Below are 21,489 nucleotides of genomic sequence, written 5' to 3'. Positions count from 1 at the left end.
CTTCCCTCCCTCCCTCTCTCCCTGTTTCCCATCTTTCCTTTTTTCCTTCCTTCTTAAATCAGGATTTGAACCCAGGACACTTTACCACTTGAGCTCTGTCCCCAGCTCCAGTTTGTTTTCTTGGATACAAGATTATCTCAATTGTCACCCAGTTTCATCCTCTACTCTAACACTGCCTCTTCCCTCAGTCCTGGTGGTGACAACTACTTGCACTTCAAGACTCCTTGTTCCACACAGCTTGTGTGTCAGCCTGCTTCATCTGTCATCCCTGTTGGACATGTCATAAATCTCTTTGTTTCCTCACTTTTTGTTTCTCTCCCTCATTGAGAAAAAAAAAAAAACAACCTCTACGAGGGCAGAGTCTTTGTTATGCTGTGTTCCCATAGCTGTGACCAACATCAAAGAAAATCAGTATTTGTGGGAATGGAATCAATGAATGAAGGCACAATTTCTTCAGAGAGTTATGGGCATACCACAGAAGAAGTATCTGGAAGTAGAGTCCAAGTCTTTCCAGAGAGGACAGAAAATTCAAAGGCTTCTTCAGGACAGTGACACTGAGAGGAACTTCTCTGTGAAGAGATGGCTGCTAGAGAGTGACGGAGAGACCTAAGCATGCAAAGGCATTAAGTTATAGCATCGTCAGGATCAAAGACAAGGTGGGACATCTGGTGAGTGAAAGTATAAAGTAATTGAACTGGCTGGGTGTTTGGCCTAGTGGTAGGAGTGCTTGCCTAGCATGTATGAAAACCTGGGTTCGATTCCCCAGTACCACATACACAGAAAAAGCTGGAAGTGATACTGTGGCTCAAATGAAAAAGCCTAAGGACAGTGCCCTGAGTTCAAGCCCCAGAACTGACAAAAGAAATATATGACGGAACTATAAAATGCCTCCTGCGCTGTGAATTATTTTGTGGAAGCATTACAGCCATCACAGTGGCTTATACTCAAGTTGGATTTATTTAATTATTTTCATTTTGCAGTACTGAGATCAAACCCAGGGCCATATACATGCAAGTGCTCTGCACCTCTAGTCTCAAATTGGATAATTTAAGGAGCGCTGACAGACTTTATGAAGGTGGATCAAAAGATATCTGGAAGGGGCAATGACACCATTCCAGAGAGCTTTGGCCTGCTTAGCCCTAAAGGAGTGGTGGGAGAATGGCTACTCCCAGAGAGGACACGAAGGGACACTGCCAACTCCCAGGGCCTGGCCCCTCAACACAGAGACTCACACATACACCTGGCCACCTACTAGTCCTCTGTTGTCCCCTGTTGCCTCCCATAGGCTTGAGGCTGCCTGGAAACCTAACACAAATGACCCAGTCCTGGGGCTTGAACTCAGGGCCTTGGCACTGTCTCTGAGCTTCTTTTGCTTGACGCTAGCACTTTACCACTTGAGCCACAGTACCACTTCCAGTATTTTCTGCTTACGTGGTACTGAGGAATCAAGCCCAGGGCTTCATGGTAGGTAAGCATTCTAGCACTAAGCTTTAACACTTGAGTCGCAGCACCACGTCCAGCTTTTTTCTGTGTATATGGTACCAAGAAATCGAACCTCGGTCTCTGTGCATGCTAGGCCAGCATTCTATCACTAGGCCAAACTCCCGGCCCTGAGAGAAAACAATTGAAAAAAGTGAACAAACACTAAATGAGATTCCTTTTTTTTTTTTTTTGGTCAGGCCTGGAGCTTGAACTCAGGGCCTGGGCACTATCCTTGGGCTTTATCAAGGCTAGAGCTCTATCAGATGAGCCATAACATCACTTTCAGCTTTTTCTGTGTATTGGTACCTAAGAATCAAACCCAAGACTTTGTGGTTGCTAGACAAGCACTCTACCACTAGCCCCATTCCGGCCCTGGCATTCCTTTCTTTAGGAGAAAAATATAGTAATAATTATAAGTGAAAAATCCTTAGATCAAACATCAAGACTGCCAGTGAAGGACTTGAATAAGGCTCAAGTGGTTGAGAACTAAGCAGGAAGCAACTTAGTTCAGTACCTCACCTATTACGAAGAAATAAAAACAGAAAAGAAAATTAAAAAGCTATTTATTTATATTTATTTATTTATTTATAGCCGTAACTTCACTCCAGGCTCTTGCTCAGCTGCTGCTTTGAAGCCATACCTCTAGCCCTACTTTTTTTTCCCCTGATTATTTTGGAAATAGAGTCTAACAGAATGTCCTGTCCTAGGTACCCTCTAACTGTAATCCTCCAGATCGCAGCCTCCTGAGTAGCTAGGGCTACAGGTGTGAGCTGATTTTATTTTATTTTGATTAGCTGTGGGGCTTGAATTCAGGGCCTAGGCACTGCCCCTGAGCTCTTTTGTTCATGGCTATCAATGAGCTGTTTTTTACTAAGTATTTTTATTTTCATTTCCAGCTAAGGGTGCTAAGGTGTAGCAAGATAAAGTTGAAAAACATTGTGAAAAGGCCTCAATATGCAGAATACCATCAACAAACCCAGAACTCTTTGTATATAACCACTAACTGAGCCATGGGATTATCTGAAAGAGGGAAACTTTAAAGGAATGTCAAGACTTACAAGCCCACTGACCTTGGTAGAAAGTATAACTTTCTAGAATTCAATAATCTAGTTTCTTGTCATATTCAATATTGAAAAAATCATGATTTCCTTGAGATCTGACAATTATTGTACCATTTAAACTGTTTTCTAGTAGTTATATACAGTACATACAATATATAATACATATATCCTATATAAATAAAGCATGGATAAAACTTATTTGCAAATATTCTCACATTTATTAACTGAAAAAGTTACATGAAGATGGGGATTACTCAGTGCTAAAAGCATTTGCCCAAGGGTATAAAGCCCTAAAGTCAATCCTTAGCAACACAAATATAGATGGATAGATAGAGACAAATAGACATGTTTTCACATACTAACACACACTCTGGGAGTAAAATAATACTCATTTTGCTGGGCACTGGTGGCTCATGCCTATAGTTCTAACTACTCAGAAGGCTGAGATCTAAGGATTATGGTCTAAAGCTAATTCTAGTAGGAAAGTCTATGCGATTCTTACATTCAATTAATCAGCAGAATGCCAGAATGAAGATGTGGTTCAAGCAGTAGAGTGTCAGCCTTGAGCAAAAAAGCTAAGAAACAGTGTCCAGGCCAGGAGTCTAAATCCCCAATATGGGTGCAAATAATAGAAACAACAATCATAATACTTTAACAACATGACAATTCATAAATTTTACCCTATTTTTTTTTGATGGAGCTGGTGCTTGAACTCAAGGCCTCGGTGTGTCCCTAAGCCTCTTTGTGCTCAAGGTTAGCACTCTACCATTTAAGCCACAGTTTTCTAGTAGTGATAAGAGTCTCTCGGACTTTTTAATGCCTAGCATGTGCAAAGACCTGGGTTCAATTCCTCGGTACCACATACACAGAAAAAGCCGGAAGTGGTTTTGTGGCTCAAGTGGTAGAGCTCCAGCCTTGAGAAAGCCCAAGGATAGTGCCCAGGCCCTGAGTTCAAGCCCCAGGACTGGCAAAAATAAATTGAATTATGACATACATTTAAACATTATGAGTTTGATTGAAATTTATTAGGAAAGAAGACGTATGTTTCTCAAAGAACAGGCCTCACATTATTTGCAACATAGTTGTCTGGATTGTATAACCAAAACAACCATTTTCTGCCAGGAAAGCCTTGCGACCCTTGAACCTGACAGTTCAGGCTGCCATGTGATATGTCCCCCGACTCTGCAAAGCTAACCTGGATAAACTATCATAGTAAAATGTCCATACTCTTCCCTGAGCTTTTCAGTGCAAGGATAGAACTCTACCACTTGAGCCACAGCTCCACTTTTCATACTTCAATATTTTTACTACCAAAAAAGTTCTCCTCTTAGTTCCCTCATATAAGAAAGGCAGAATCGGAAGACCAACAAAAAGAAAGAAAGAAAGAAAGAAAGAAAGAAAGAAAGAAAGAAAGAAAGAAAGAAAGAAAGAAAGGAAGGAAGGAAGGAAGGAAGGAAGGAAGGAAGGAAGGAAGGAAGGGAGAGAGAGAGAGAGAGAAAGAAAGAAAGAAAGAAAGAGTCAGAATTGAAATTTAATGCTACTAATGGGGGGAAAAACTGGCAGCTGATTCTCTTCCTCTCTCCCAAGAGTTTGATCATTGGTTTATCAGAATGGTGGGAGGGGCAGTAAATACTAGGACTTAAACTCAGGGCTTTAGGCTCTCACATTCTTGCTTGGCTTTTTCTTTGTTGTTGTTGTTTGTTTGTTTGTTTTTTTAATCAGTCTTAGGACTTGAACTCTAGGCCTGGGCTTTGTCCCTGAGCTCTTCAGCTCAAGGCTACTGCCCTACTACTTGAGCCAAAGTACCACTTCCTGTTTTTTGGTGGTTCAGTGGAGATAAGAGTCTCACAGACTTTTTAGTGCCTGAGCTGGCTTTGAACTGCGATCCTCAGATCTCAGCCTCCTGAGTAGCTAGGATTACAGGTGTGAGCCACTGTGCCCAGGGTTGCTTGGATTTTTCATTCAAGGTTGGCATGCTACCACTTAACCACAGCTTTTCTGGCTTTTTTTTTTTTTGCCATGGGGCTTGAACTCTGGGCCTGGGTGCTGTCTCTGAGTTCTTCACCTCAAGGCTATCACTCTACCACTTGAGCCACAGAGTCACTTCTGGTTTTCTGGTGGTTTATTGGAGATAAGAGTCTCACTGACTCTTGTGCTTAGACTGGCTTTGAAATGTCATCCTCCGATCTCAGACTTCTGAGTAGCTAGGATTATAGGTGTGAGCCACCGGTGCCCTGCTTCAGAATGATTCTTGAAGATGAGATATATTGCCGGGCAGGATGGGATGGCTCATGCCTGTAACCCTAGCTACTCAGGAGGCTGAGATCTGAGGATCAAATATCAAAGCCAGCCAGGTACTAAAGAACTAAAGAATGTGAGACTCTTATCTCCAATTAACCTCTAGAAAATACGAAGTGGGGCTGAGGTTCCAGAGGTAGGGTGGTAGCTTTAAGCTGAAGAGCTCAGGAACAGCACCCAGGTCTAGAGTTCAGGCCCCATGATCCACAAAAAGAAAGAAAGAAGGAAGGAAGGAAGGAAGGAAGGAAGGAAGGAAGGAAGGAAAGAAAGAAGATGAGATACATGAAATCAGATATGAGAGCTGAGACAACCAAACTTTTGGATTCCAATTAATAATAATAATATCAACAATTATCACAATTGCTAACATATGCAGCTACTCTGTATTAGGCACTTGTAAATGCTTTACATGTATTTCTGGTAAATCCTAATGATAGTCCAGCAGGCTGACACTCTACTATTTCCATTTCACAGATAAGGAAAACGGATTAGGAGTGTCAAGTGACTATTCGAGCTCCGGTGGTTGTAAGAAGCTAGCTGACATTCAAACGCAGTCACTGTGTCTCTTGCATCCTTTAGTTGATCGATGAGTCTAGTAGTAGTTGTTCCTCAAATGTTCAATTTCAAGCTGTTCTTCTGAAGTCTCCTCACTTGCCCTTTCACAGGAAAGAGGAGCAGAGCAGTCAGGCAAACGCCAACTCTTCCTAAAAGCCTCTTCTTTTGATTTATCAAACTCAGGAAGAGCTCTTCCTACACAAGGTCTGCCACAGGCAATGGAAAAAGGTTAGGAAAACATATTTCATAACTTTTTAGCTTTCCTGGTAGAAGGGCTCTGACCTTTTATCTTAGAAATTGACAACTAATGGATTCAAGAGGCACAGTGACTGCATGTGAATGTCACACCTGTAACCCTAGCTATGTGCAGACTGCTGAAATCAGCAAGGGTGCTGGCCCTGAGGTAGAGTTCTTTATTATTGTTGTTATTTTCTCAAGATTAACATTTTATCACTTGAGCCACAGTTCCACTGCTGGCTTTTTTTGGAGGTTAACTGGAGATAAGAGTCTCAAAGGAAGTCAGGAGTATGGATGGCCTAGTGGTAGAGTGCTTGCTTAGCCGTGGGTTCCAGTCCTCAATACCCCATATACTGAAAAAGCCAGAAGTAGTGCTGTGGCCCAAGCAGCAGAGCACTAGCCTTGAGCAAAAGTGTTCAAGCCCCAGGACTGGCAATCAATCAGTCAATAAAACTATCAGAGATAATGGTCCAATATAATAATAATAATAATAATAATAATGAGGGGCCAGAAGTTTGGCCTAGTGATAGAGTGCTTGCCTACCATGCACGAAGACCCAGGTTTGATTCCTTGATACCACATACATAGAAAAAGTCAGAAGTGGTACTGTGGCACATTTGGTAGAGCTCTATCCTTGAGGAAAGCCCAAGGACAGTTCTCAGGCCCTGAATTCAAACCACAGGACTGGCAAAACAAACAAACAAACAAAAAATACTGATAATGAGTCTCATAGACATTCCTACGCCAGTTCTGAATACTTTTGATGAGTGTGTTTGCCTATAGTAGGTAATATGACTTGAATGCTCACCCTGGGTGTGGTCCCTGAGCTTTTTCCGCTAACAGCTAGAACTGTACAACTTAAGCCACAGCCGTCCTTTTGACCCATTGTGGTTGACTGCAGATAAGAATCTCCCTGGACTTTCCTGCCTGGGATGGCTTTGAAACTCCTTCTGTAGCTAGAATTACTGATTTGAGCCCCTGGCATCCAGCTACTTCTTGAGTAGAGGAAGAGACTTAGCCTTAGAGTATGCCCTCATGAATGTAGTCATGTGTATATGTTGGACGAGAGTTGTAGATTCTTCATTTGTTATCCAAATATAATATTTAATAAATTTGATTTATATTTGTAAAAGTATGTTATTATTGTCTTTTTTTTTTACCAGTCCTGGAGCTTGAACTCAAGGCCAGGGCACTGTCCTTGGACTTTCTCAAGGATAGTGCTCTATCACTTGAACCACAGCATCACTTCTTGCTTTCTCTGTGTATGTGGTTCTGAGAAATTGAACAAAAAGGTTCGTGCATGGTAGGGAAGCACCCTACTGCTAGATAATGCTCCCAGCCCTTATTATTATCTTTGAGTTAAAAACATTTTAGGGCCAGAAGATTGGCATAGTGGTAGAGCGCTTGCCTAGCATGCACAAGGACCCAGATTCAATTCCTTGGACTCACATATATAGAAAGCTTACGGACAGTGCTTAGGCCCTGAGTTCAAGCCCCAGGACTGGCAAAAAAAACCCAATAATAACATACTTTTACAAATAATATAAATCAAATTAACAGGGTATTACTATGTAGGCCTTGAACTTGCAGTTCTTTCTCTGTGTCCCAAGTGTTGAAATTACAGATCTGAGCCACTGTACATGGTAAGATTTTATTAGGTTGGGCTAATGAAAGAGGTGAATGAGGATACGTATAATGGAAATATATTTGCATATATAAAAAAATCAAACAATGAATTCTGTTAAGAAAATAGTGGGATAAGAAAGTAATTAAGGGCGAGTACAAGAGAAGGAGTGACATTGTCCAAAAGTAAATGTACTCATCATCTGACTTATGTAACTGTAACCCCTTTGTATGTCACCTTTGTAATAACATCTTATTTTCTTGTCAGTCATGGGGCTTGAACTCTAGGTCTGGGTGCTGTCCCTGAGCTCTTCAGCTCAAGGCTAGTGCTCTACCACTTGAGCCACAATGCCACTTCCAGTTTTCTGGTGGTTAATTGAAGATAAGAATCTCAGACTTCCTTGCCCAGGCTCGCTTTGAATCGAGATCCTCAGATCTCAGCCTCCTGAGTAGCTAAGATTATAGACTTGAGCCACCGGCACCTGGTTAAAAAAAATTAATGAATGAAAAAAAAAGATGATAGAAGTACATATATATACATATATATATATATATTTATTTATTTGTAGGCCATGGGACTTGAGCTTGGCCTGGGCACTGTCCCTGAGCTCTTCAGCTCCATGTTACCACTCTACCCTTGAGCCAAGCCCCACTTCCTGTTTTTTAGAGGTTAATTGGAGATAAGAGTCTCCGGTCCTTTTATGCCTGGACTGACTTTGAACCTTGATCCTCAGATCTCAGACTCCTGAGTAGCTAGGATTACAAGCGTCAGGCACTGTGCCTGCCTGGAAGTACATTTATATCCATATGGAAATGTCACAATGAACTGCTCTCTTGCACAACTAATGTATGCTAATAAAAATAAAATGAAAATAAATTGTTTTATTTAAATGATTTTATTATTAACCAAGGGGTTTTGGTGCGTGCATATGTGTGCCATTTCTAGGACTCGACAGGGCCTGAATGCTGTCCCTGAGCATTTATTTCTGCTCAAGGTTAGTGCTCTACCACTTGAGCCATAGCTCCACTTCCTGCTTTTCTGGTAGTTAATTGGAAATGAGTCTTACTGACTTTTTTAGCTGTGCTGGCTTTGAACTGCACTTCTCAGTTCTCACACTCCTGAGTAACTAGGATCATATGTGTGAGTCACTGATGTTCAGGTTTGGTTGAGGTGTGTGTGTGTGTGTGTGTGTGTGTGTGTGTGTGTGTGTGTGTCTATACTAGTCCTGGAGCTTTGAACTCAGGGCCTGAACACTGTGTTTTTTTTCCTCAAGCTTAGTGCTCTACCACCTGATCCACAGCTCCACTTCTGCCTTGAGATGAGAGTTTCGTAGACTTTTATTTATTTATTTGGGTTTGTTTGTTTGTTTTTGCCAGTTCTTAGGCTTTGAACTCAGGGCATGTGCACTGTCCCTAAGCTTCTTTTGCTCAAAGCACTACTCTACTACTTGAGCCACAGCACCACTTCTGCTTTTTCTGTCTACATGGTACTGAGACATGGAACCCAGGGCTTCATGGATGCTAGGCAAGTACTCTAACACTAAGCCACATTACCAGCCCCTCTCACAGACTTTTTGCCCAGTCTGGCTTCAAACTATCACCCTCAGATCTCAGTCTTCTGGGTAACTATAGGAGAGGCTTGAGCCACTGGCACCAAGCTATTTTTTGTATTTTATTGTTGGGGTAACATATACAGTTACATTCGTCAGGTAATGGGTGCATTACTTCTTGAACATTGATACTCCTTCTCATGTTTTTCTCCTACTTTCCTCCCCTAGATGCTCAGTTTCTAAATAACCTATTATATAACATATAAAAAATTGTTTCACCAGGTGCTGGAGGCTGAGATATGAAGCTCCCAGTCTGAACCCAATGCCGGCAGAAAATTCCACAACTGCCCAATTAACAAATAAGAAAAGCTGGAAGTGGAGGGGAAGCTTCAGTGGTAGAGTGCTAGTTTTGATAATAAATAAGTAAATAAATGTTGTATATAGCTATGATTGTATATATCATGAAGCGTGCATAACTTGAGGTTGAGCGTGTAGTTCAGTTGGTAGAGTGTTAACCAAAGATATATTGGCTGGTATTGAGTTTGAGTTCCAGTATCATACCTAAAAAAAAAAAAGAAGAAGAAAGAAAGTAGAGTTTAAAACTCAAATTTCTAAGATATGGAACCAACCCTTAAGCTTCTCAGTAGATGAATGGATCAAGAAGATGTGGTAGTTATACACAATGGAATTCTATGCTGCCATCAGAAAAAAAAATGACATTGCCCCATTTGCAAGGAAATGGAAAGACTTGGAAAAAATTATATTAAATGAAGTGAAGTAAGCCAGACCCAAAAAAGCATAGGTTCCATGGTTTCCCCCATTTGTAATAATTAGTATGCATCTAGGATTTTCCTAGCAGAGAAACACAATAGCTCAAAAGTTATGTGCATGTAACCATATAGGATGAGGCTAAGTAAAATGAATGTCAGGATAGGGAAACAAGGGATTTATCCTTGTGGTTGTTGTTTTTAATGTTCTATGTGAAGATATTTATTTACTCTTTTTTCCCCTCTTTTCTTTTTTTTCCCCTTACGGTTCATCCTTCGTTGCTGCTGTATCTGACTTTGGTACCTGATGTATTATATATACATTTATTTGTTTATTTGAATCCAGGAAAGGAAAAAACAAGATGATAGGACAAAGGATGAACGAGTGTAACAATGATATTCACAAGACAATATGTTCGAAATGAAATTTACAACTTGGGAGGGAGAAAAGCGGAAGAAAAATATTGGAAGGGGTAAGTTCAAGAAGTAATATATTCACGACCTTATGAATGTAACTGTAAACCCTCTATATCTCACCCTGGTAATAATAATAATAACAATAATAATAATAATAACAATAGCCAGGCACCGGTGGCTCACACTTGTAATCATAGCTATTCAGAAAGTTGAGACTGAAGATCTTGCTTCAAAGATGAGCCAGAGCAGGAAAGTTCCTGAGACTCTTTTTTTGTCAGTCATGGGGATTGAACTCAGCCTGGGCAATGTCTCTGAGCTCTTCAACTCAAGGCTACCACCCTACCTCTTGAGCCACAGCACCACTTCTGTTTTTCTGGTGGTTAACTGGAAATAAGAGTCTCTAGGTCTTTAATGCTGGGGCTGGCTTTAAACCGAGATCCTCAGATCTCAGCCTCCTTACTAGATAGGATTACAGGCGTGAACCACCATGCCCAGCCCTCCTGAGACTCTTATCTCCAATTAACCACCAGAAAACTGGAAGTGTCACTGTGGCTCAAGGGATAGAGCAGTAGCCTTGAGCTGAAGAGCTCAGGGACAACACCCAGGTCCACAGCTTAAGTCCCACGGTTGAGAAAAAATAAATCATTACTTCCAAGGGCATAGACATATCCATCATTTCCTAAACTTTACCCACTCTATTATTATTATTATTATTAATCATTTTGTGTAGGGTAAGAATACAAAAGCTCTACCCTCTTTTTCAGATCCAAGTATACAGCATATTGTTGGTAACTATAATGACTCTGCATAGACATTATGAGATCCCTAGCCTGTACTCAGCTTTCACAATTGAAACTTTTACTCTCTGTAAAAAGAGTGAAAGGGTCTCTATTTCCTCCTTCCTCAAACTCTCTACAGCTGTCATTCTACCCTCTATTTCTTTCTTTTTTTAATATTTATTATTTTTAAGTGGCTGTAAAACTTTGGTGGAGTTAAGAAAGCACTTTATCAGTACAATGCATCTCCATCGATGTTACTCCTTTCAACGTTCTCACCCCCTTCAACGCACCTCTGCCTTTATTTTCTGAATTTTGCAGTGCATAGCCTGAGTTCTTGGCTGCATTTCCTCCTCTTCCACACTTCTTTTATCTACCCATCTCCACCTTATCCCAACCTACTCTTAAAAGTACCTATTTCTTAGTGCTTATTTCCTGGTGCTTATTTGACTTTGTCTTTCTATAAAATTACACTATTTGAGGCTACTACTCTTCAACAAATTCTTTTGTAACCACTTAGGCTCATTCTAGCTACCACAAATGAAGCAAACCATATGACCCATGTTTCTCTGTGTCTGGCTTAATTCTTCTAACATAATTTTTTCCAAGTCTTTCCATTTCCTTATGAATAATACAACAGCATTCCTTCTAACAGAACAGTAAAATTCCATTGTGAATATATATCACATTTTCTTGATCCATTTGACCATTAAGGGGCATATAGGATAACCATGTTTACTGAAGTACTATTCTCCATAGCCAAGGCATGGAAACAGCTCAAATGCCTCTACCCTCTATTTCTAAATTTGACTACTTTAGATTCCAAGGTTGAGGTCATCCAGTATTTGCCATTTGTGCTTGGTTTATTTCACTTAGCAAAATGCCCCCTAGCCATGCTGAGGATCTGAAAATATCTGATGTACATTTCATAGTACTTATTTTTTTGAGATTGATTTAATCTTTTATTCATTTTTTTAAAAGATTTTACTAACATTGATTTTTACATCATATAGTACTTACTTTTTAAAATATCTTTCTTCAAAACCTAAATAATAGCAAGGATTGTATCTACTGCCAATTTTAGAAAGATCTGTAGATCTATGGCTGTTGGGGACCGACTGTGGGGTCAATGACCTTGGACCTGACCTTGGACCTACACAACTGTATACACAAGGAAGTAACTCTTATCATGATGACTTTAAGCAATGTCAATCAGTTCTTATCATGATGACTTTAAGCAATGTCAATCAGTTCTTATCATGATGACTTTAAGCAATGTCAATCAGTTCTTATCATGATGACTTTAAGCAATGTTAATCCTTTCTCATTTATCCTATATGTGATTTGTTTACTATTTTGTATGAATGTAGCCTCTGGCAACTCCCTAGTTTTAAGAAGAGTATTTAAGGTCGGAACTTAAACGAGAGAGTCTCTTAGGCGGCAGTCTGGAGCTCACAGTCTTCTTGGACTGCTGACTTGGGCTGTAGTCCTCCCGAACTCCATCTGTTTGTCTCTCTTCTATTTTTTCCTAGTCCTTGCCCCTATTTCAGGAATCCCAATCCGCGAACCCTGGTTTGCTGCCGGCTGGCCCCGGCAACTGGCGCCCGAACAGGGACCTGAAAATCTGGGACAAGGTGAAGGACCCCCCCTGTGGTGAGTAACACGTCGTAGGACTATTAGGAGAGTGTATAGTCAGGAGAAAAAATTATGGGTCAAGTTAATAGCTATATGTCATATTTACCGATCTTAACAGGCCTACTTGAAGCCCACGGAATGTGGGTGGAAAAAGGGGTACTTCAGAGCTTCCTACAGTTTCTCGAGGAGGCATGCCCAAGGTCTATAGAGGAGGAATTCCAAAAAGCCTGGCAGCGGATAGGAAAAAGAATTAAAGATTATTATAATGTATATGGCCCCGAAAAGACCCCAGTAGAGGCTATTGATGTATGGAATTTAGTAAGTGAAGGCATAGATCCTCAACATGAGAATGCTGAACTTGAATTAAGGGAACTTTATGAATTAAAGGACCCTTCTGAAAAATCTGAGGCTGAGCCATATGCCGCAGCCCAAGAGAGTCTAAGTGAGATCTTGAAAAGGGAACAACAACCAGTAGATATTGAGTATCAGAATTCAAATTTTAATATGAGGGAGGAAAGTTATGATGAGCCGATGGAGGACCGGATAGCTACAATAGAAAAGAGGTTAGAAGAAATGCTACATCTATTATCTAAAATGGGGATAGAGCAGAGAGCCCCCGCAGAAGTAGGAAAGAAATATGACCCTCAGGCCACTATGGTGTCTGATTCTAAATCTTATCCCTCACACCCACCGCCTCCGGCTGCAGCCTTACGGCCTCAATCCCTTTTCCAACCTTTCAAGCCTAAAGGCCCTAGCAATAAGTCCCTTTTAACAGGCACTACAACCAGGCACAGTGCATCACAATTAAATCTGGCTCAGGGTGCTAGAGAGAGGGAAGATATTTCAGAGCCTCGATGCTTCCCTAGTTTAGTTGATCAGGATGAACAAGTATACCATCAACCTGTTACTGTTAAACTATTGCAGGATTTAAAGAGTGCCTGCTCCCAATATGGGCCAACTGCCCCTTTTACTCAAGTAATATTAGAGGCCGCGTGTGCTGGTATTGTATGCCCAAATGACTGGAAGCGGCTTGCCAGAGCATGCCTTAGTGCAGGAGAGTACTTATTATGGGAGACAGAGTTCACTGCACAGTGTCGGGCTAAAATTGAAACAAATAGGTCTAAGAACCTGCCTTACACTTTTGATCAGTTGTTAGGAGAGGGAATCTATAAAAACACCGAAGATCAATTGGGTTATGCAAAGGAAGCCTATTTACAAATAAATGCTGCGGCGAAAGAGGCTTGGAAAAGGTTATGTAATTCCAATCGTACAAAAAATTTAGTAGAAGTTAAACAGGGACCGAATGAACCTTATCTAGAATTTTTGTCTCGATTAATGGAGACTGCAGACCACCTAGTACAAGATGAGAATGCAAGGAATATTATAGTTAGACACATAGCCTATGAAAATGCCAACGCCGCCTGTCAGGCGGCTATCAGACCCCATAGGAATAAGGGAGGAATCACGGACTTTATTTCACTATGTGCTGATATTGGACCCTCCCATGTACAAGGCCTTACTTTAGCCGCCGCTCCTCAAGGAAAGACTGCTACTGAATTTCTAAAATATAGAGGCCAGAGGCCAGAGGCCCGGGCTGCTAGACCCCCAGAGCGTTGCTTCTCTTGTGGACAAATAGGACATTGGATGACGCAATGCCCACGCCAGGCCAGGTTAAAGAGAGAAAAATTACCTGGCACATGTCCACGCTGTGGTAAAGGGAAGCACTGGGCTAAAGATTGCAGGTCAAGAACAGATCGCAATGGCCGCCCGTTTTCGGGAAACTGGAGAAGGGGCCAGCCTCTGGCCCCGCAAAACCATGGGGCAGTCCCTCCCTCTTCTCGGCCACAAGTAAATCTTCTAACAACCCCCCAAAATCAGTCTCCAGCCTCTTCCGTGCCACCCCAGGCAGCGCAGGATTGGACCTCTGTTCCTCCACCTGCTCAGTATTGACCCCAGAGATGGGGACACAAGCTCTCCCCACGGGGGTCTTCGGTCCCCTTCCCCCGGGAGTGGCTGGATTGCTGTTAGGGCGAAGTAGCTCAGCCCTTAAAGGGAAACAGATTACACCTGGCAAAATTGACCAGGATTTCACTGGAGAAATCAAAGTTATGGCCTCTGCCCCGAAACACGTAGTATCAATCCCAGCCGGTCAAAAATTAGCACAACTAATACTTGTCCCTTTATCTCATGGGGAGACTGCTAATTCTTCTGCCCCATGCGGACAGAGAGGATTTGGATCCTCTGATATCTATTGGGTACAAAGCATAAAACAAGAGAGGCCTGAGATGACTATATTTATACAAGAAAAACCCTTTAAAGGAATATTAGACACAGGAGCGGATGTGTCTGTAATATCTAAAAAGCATTGGCCAGCCCAATGGCCCCTGACAACCTCTATGACTTCCCTACAGGGGATTGGGCAAGCAACTGACCCACAGCAGAGCAGTGCGATCCTTGTTTGGAGAGATGAGGAAGGGCACTCCGGTCATTTTCAGCCATTTGTCCTGGATCATCTGCCAATTAATTTATGGGGTCGTGATATCATGGAAAAAATGGGAGTGTATATGTTTAGTCCTAGTGCTGCGGTCACTAAGCAGTTACTTGATCAAGGCCTCCTCCCCTTTAGGGGACTAGGCCGAGCAGCACAGGGGGAGCTAGAGCCACTCCAACCCCAGTCTCACCCCCCGAGGCAAGGATTAGGGTATTCTTTAACGGGGGCTGTTGTTTGTCCTGCCCCTCATGCTGATCCCATAAATTGGCTCTCGGAAGAACCGGTATGGGTCGAACAGTGGCCTCTTTCTCTAGAAAAGGTCATTGCAGTTCAGCAGCTGGTACAGGAACAGATAGACTTGGGACATGTGGCCCCTTCTAACTCTCCATGGAATTCTCCAATTTTTGTTATAAAGAAAAAGTCAGGTAAATGGAGGCTGTTACAGGGTTTGAGAAAGATAAATGCAACTATGGAACTGATGGGAGCCTTACAGCCCGGCTTGCCTTCCCCCATGGCAATCCCAAAGGATACTTATAAGATTATTATAGATTTGAAGGATTGTTTCTATACTATACCCCTGGCGCCTCAAGACTGTAAGCGCTTTGCCTTCAGCGTCCCCTCTGTTAATTTTAAAGAACCCATGAAGCGATATCATTGGCTTGTGCTCCCACAGGGCATGGCAAATAGCCCAACTTTATGTCAAAGTTTTGTAGCTAGAGCCATTTCTTCCACCCGTGAAAAATTCTCTTCTGTTTATATTGTTCATTATATGGACGACATCTTGTTGGCTTGTTCTGACCCTACCGTCGTACGACAAGCCTTTGGACAACTAAAGCAAGATCTGAGCCGCTTTGGCCTTATAATAGCAGCTGAAAAGGTTCAGGAACATCCCCCTTTTACGTATTTAGGCCATATATTAGGCCCACACTATTTTAAAAGCCAAAAAATACAATTAAAAACTTCACACTTAAGAACTCTTCATGATTTTCAGCAATTTTTAGGAGATATAAATTGGCTTCGGCCTTATTTAAAGCTGTCCACTGGAGAGTTAAAACCCCTCTTTGATCTCTTAAAAGGAGATACCAACCCTACATCCTTGCGCAATTTAAATCCCGACGCCGAGAGGGCCATCCAAATCGCGTAGAAAAGGCAATTTCCCAGCAACAAGTGAACTATTGTGACTACTCTAAACCATGGGGAGTTTACATTTTAGCTACTTCTCACTCCCCAACTGCTGTATTGTGGCAGGATGGCCCACTTTTATGGCTTTATCTACCATCAACACCCGGCAAAGTGCTGACCCCCTACTACGAATTGGTAGCTAATCTGATACATATGTGCCGAGTGGATTCCCGTAAATATTTAGGTCAGGAACCTCATTTTATCTGTGTCCCATATAATTTACAACAACAAGATTGGCTATTCGCCCATTGCGATTCTTGGGCCATTGCTTGGGCCAATTATACGGGAAAAATTTTGCATCACTACCCATCTAACAAACTCCTCCAATTTGCTGCGTGTCATACGTTCCTATTTCCTTCCATAGTACGGGCCTCGCCTTTATCTTCTGCTGCTTTGGTATTTACAGATGGATCCTCTAATGGAAAGGCTGCTTTGACCATTAATGGGAAAACTCAATCTTGGGTTACGGGTTTTTCCTCCGCCCAAGAGGTGGAATTAGAGGCTGTTTTACAAGCACTTGTCCTGTTACAAGACGAGCCCTTTAACTTATACTCAGACAGCCAATATGTAATTCGTGCTCTTCAAGTCATAGAAACTGTTCCCTTTATTGGAACTACTAACTCCAATATCCAGACCCAATTTCGCCAAGTACAAACTTTGCTTTGTTCTCGCAACCACCCCTGTTTTTTTGGCTTCATTCGAGCTCACACTAATCTTCCTGGCCCTTTAAGTGAGGGTAACGCAGTTACTGATTCTTCCACCAGAGTTTATTTAACTCAAGTTGAACTTGCTAAGCAGTCACATGCCATCCATCATCAAAACAGCCGAGCCTTGCGCCGACAGTTTAAATTATCTAGAGAAGCGGCACGTCAAATAGTTAAAACTTGCTCCAACTGTGTGCCCTTCTCACCAGCTCCTCATTTAGGTATAAATCCACGAGGACTGCTTTCTAATCACATTTGGCAGATGGATGTCACACATGTTCCATCATTTGGCCGATTAAAATATGTTCATGTTACTGTAGATACTTATTCTAATTTTATCCTAGCCACCCCCCTTGCTGGGGAAGCTACTAAACATTGTATTTCTCACTGCATTCGATGTTTTGCTGTGATGGGGATTCCCTCGCAAATAAAAACAGATAATGGCCCTGGCTATGCAGGCCAAGCATTTCAATCCTTCTGCCATTCTTATAATATCACTCATATTACAGGCATTCCTTACAATCCTCAAGGTCAAGGCATCGTGGAGAGAGCTAATGGATTATTAAAACATCAAATTGCTAAAATACAGAAAGGAGAGTCGTATCCCGCTACCCCTGTGAATATACTTAATCATGCTTTATTTGTTTTAAATTTTTTGAATCTGGATTCAAATAATTTATCTGCTGCTCAGCGATTCTGGGAAAAAAGAGAGCAGCGTGCTTTTGCCTTAGTAAAATGGAAGGATCCCCTAACTGGTGCTTGGCACGGACCAGATCCTGTTCTAACCTGGGGTAGAGGGCATGTATGTGTTTTCTCACAGGAAGAAAATGATGCCCGCTGGCTGCCCGAACGCTATGTTCGGATTGTGGAGAGTGACAGTGGTCATCCAAGCAGCGACCCACTGGACCTTCACCCCCAACCCTCCAGTAATGCATCCAGTAATGCGGAAAAGACCTGAATTCATGTTTTTATGTTAAGTGTAAAAGTCTCTGTTTCTTTGTCTTGTTCGTGTTACATATTTTTCTTGTCCAGTTTTGTCTTTGAAATTGGTACCAGTTTTAAATATGGATCCTTAAGGTTTTTCTAAAGTTTTGTTTTGAACCTGATTCTCACCTGCAAGAGTAAAATTGGCAAAGTTCTCTTGACACAAACTTCCTTAAAATGAATGGCCAATATTAATTTTGTGCACTTTAAAATCTTTGAGTATGAATGTGTGTGAATGAGTGAGTGAACATGTTCAAGGTTTAATCAAGAAAATCATTTAGGTTTGAATTATTGCATTGTTTTAAAGAAGGGGGAGAATGGAACATTAGATCAGCAAAAAAATGAACTTGATGTTCGTATGACAGCTCTTAAGTCCCATTAAGAAGGTCGAATCAGTAAATTGGAGAGAGAACTCCGAGAGCATCAAGGGAGGCACTTAGAGCCGAAAAAAGAGCCTCAAGAACCTACTAGTAAGTCCCAGAACAGCAGAGACAGATCACGTTGAAAACTACTGCAGCTTCTGAAGAATGAGGAATTGCCAGCACTTCAGATCCACCAACAGCCAATATCAAGCCAACTGCTGTTGTTTCTACTCCAAGTAAAGTGACAACTGAAGCTATGGTTGGGAACAAATCAACACCTATGGCCAGTAGCCGTCCAATGGTCACCAATCGAACAACTCCACAGATCTAAGCCCCAGATGGATGAATTCCCCCCCGAGAGGAATCGCAGTCAAGGATGGGATAAGAGGGGACGCTCTCTGACCAACCTAAGACAGGGCCTTCAGCTTGATCTGAAGAAGTTCCCCATGACGGGTAAGGCAGAGTCAGCGATCCACCCAACCTAAGACAAGCAAGTCGCATCTTTTAAAAGAAAGACGGGGGAGATGTTGGGGACCGACTGTGGGGTCAATGACCTTGGACCTGACCTTGGACCTACACAACTGTATACACAAGGAAGTAACTCTTATCATGATGACTTTAAGCAACGTCAATCAGTTCTTATCATGATGACTTTAAGCAATGTCAATCAGTTCTTATCATGATGACTTTAAGCAATGTCAATCAGTTCTTATCATGATGACTTTAAGCAATGTTAATCCTTTCTCATTTATCCTATATGTGATTTGTTTACTATTTTGTATGAATGTAGCCTCTGGCAACTCCCTAGTTTTAAGAAGAGTATTTAAGGTCGGAACTTAAAATAAACGAGAGAGTCTCTTAGGCGGCAGTCTGGAGCTCACAGTCTTCTTGGACTGCTGACTTGGGCTGTAGTCCTCCCGAACTCCATCTGTTTGTCTCTCTTCTATTTTTTCCTAGTCCTTGCCCCTATTTCAGGAATCCCAATCCGCAAACCCTGGTTTGCTGCCGGCTGGCCCCGGCATATGGCTCAACTTTAAATTCCCTATACATTTAAAAAATGTCTTTGTTCACTTAATTCTGAATGAAACATGTTGAACAGTAATGACTCACAATGTTATTAGCATGCTGAATCTTACTTTCACAGGCTGGGATGGGCAATAGGATCTCTACAGTAGGAGAACAGAAAGGACTCAGAGAGAACTTGCCCTTTATTTATGACAGAGTAACTCATGATTTAGAGCTGAGATTAGGACAATAACAATAAGACAGTGTGAAGACTGACTCACAGTTTTGCCATGACTCACAGTTTTGCCATGTGTCTCTGGGAGACAAGTACTTATCCTCCAAACAGGAGAAGATAAAATGTCTGCTGTCTGTTCTGCACAAAAGGAGAAGGGAGATGTGGAACAGGCAAGGTGGACTTCAAGCAACCTTGGTACTAGTCCTGGGGGCAATTGTTTAAACGGTTTCATCTTGACTCAATAATGTAATATGCCATGTTCCTTTGAAAGAAAATAAAAGGGGAAAGTATTGTTATGTTTTCAAAAATCTACTCCATTTTTTAAATTATTGGGGTGGTGTATAGAGGGCTTACAGTTACATTTGTCAGGTAGTAGGTATATTACTTCTTGAACATTGATACCCATGTTTTTCTCACTTTCCCTCCCCCTTCTCAGTTTTGTTTTTTTTTTTTTGCCAGTCCTAGAGCTTGAACTCAGGACCCGAGCACTGTCCTTGGGCTTTCTCAAGGCTAGAGCTCTACCACTCATCACTTCTGGCTTTTTCTATGTATGCAGTACAGAGGAATTGAACCTAGGTCTTTGTGCATGCTAGGCAAGCATTCTACCATTAGGCCAAACTCCTGGCCCCTCGTCTCAGTTTTTGAAGCCGCAAATGTGTTGATACTAAGCAAGAAGGGCATATGGTTCTGGCTGTTTCCCCACAATGTTCCTATAAGAATGGTAGAAATGCAAATGAAGACAAGATGTGCTGAACTCACCAAACTGTCATGTGGAATTGAAACTTCTTTGTACAGCTACTTAAAGACTACTTAAAGACAATTATTTTTAAATGAACAATAACAAAGAATTGCAAATGACCCTTCTCATTCAACTGGACTAGTATCTTCTCACTCAGAGGGCTATTGGGGTGTATCTACTGGTGATCCCCACAATCGAAGCATCCTCCATGTGACTATTATCCATATTCAACTCCCTTAGTGAATATATTTTACTATCATACTTCTGTAAGTGGTATAAGTTCATCTCACTAATACAATCTAAGCAGAAGATCGGAATCTCAAGAGTAGGTCTGAGAAATAACAGTGTTTGAGAGTTCTCAGGTGTACAGCAGAAATTCCCAAAGGGAATTCCAGTGGCATTGGATGGCATTTGTTCGTATGAGGTAAGTTCTCCAGGTATCCTGGACATAACTAGTCAGAATGACTGTGCAAAGCATTATCATGGACTTTGGGATGAGATGTGGGATTAAATTCAAAACTAAGTCACTTTCCCCACTTCCTAAAACTTTCTGTTCCATTTTTGTTTTTGCCAGTCCTGGGGCTTGAACTCCAGATCTGAGCACTGTTCTTGGGGTTTCTCAAGGCCACAGCACCGCTATAAGCTTTTTTTCTATGTATATGGTACTGAGGAATCAAACCTTGGTGTTTGTGCATGCTGGGTAAGCACTCTACCACTAGAGCAAACTCTCAGCCCCTTTCTTCCATTTCTCTATTTATGAAAGTATTGTTTACCATTAAAAAAAGTATTTGTTAAACATCTAGTTTGCTAGGATAAAAGTTTTGCTAAGGACCTGCTAGCAGAGTTAGTAAGCAGAGTTGGGACAACCGCCACTGCCACCACCACCCCCGCACCGTGAACACAGATGGGCCTGGAGCCGGAAGCAGGGCTGGGAGGGATGCACAATCTCTGACATAGGGAAAGGAGAAGCAGCTCCTGCAGGCAGTGGCTGTGGAACTGATGGCCCTGGGCTTCCTGCCCCACCTTGAGCTGGCTGTGTGTTCCTTAGGGAGAGGAGCAGTCCTGACCAAAGCTGCTGATCCCAGCTGCCTGATGGCCATGCTTCCAGAATCTTCTCTGGGGATGGTGTCATCTGGTGATATTGCTGTGGATTTCAGCTCTGAGGAGTGGCAGGACCTAACCATTGCCCAGAGGACCCTGTATAGAGATGCAATGCTGGAGAACTCCAGCAACCTGGTGTCACTGGGGCACTGCTTTCCCAAACCTAAATTGATTGTAAACCTTGAGCAAGGTGCAGAACCATGGACAACAGTCTCAGAAAAGAATTTTACAGATGCCCAAGAAACGATAGACATAATTAAGACCTGCCAGGAAAATTCAGATGAA

At 41.9% G+C, this 21,489-nt stretch overlaps 1 long non-coding RNA gene across 1 annotated transcript; it reads left to right on the top strand.

The window, feature by feature from the left end:
• Window positions 1-368: 368 nt before the first annotated feature.
• Window positions 369-19,566, top strand: LOC150058706 (uncharacterized). Its single transcript, XR_016536550.1, has 3 exons — window positions 369-668; window positions 9,920-10,046; window positions 19,431-19,566. It is a non-coding gene; the product is annotated as an uncharacterized LOC150058706 (long non-coding RNA).
• The last annotated feature ends 1,923 nt before the right edge of the window (window positions 19,567-21,489 follow it).

The sequence above is a fragment of the Megascapheus bottae genome, chromosome 9 (assembly GCF_031878675.1).
Source record: "Megascapheus bottae isolate mThoBot1 chromosome 9, mThoBot2.hap1, whole genome shotgun sequence".
Lineage (NCBI taxonomy): Eukaryota > Metazoa > Chordata > Mammalia > Rodentia > Geomyidae > Megascapheus > Megascapheus bottae.
Note: the sequence above shows the minus strand (reverse complement) of the source record. Positions and strands in the feature narration are given on the sequence as shown.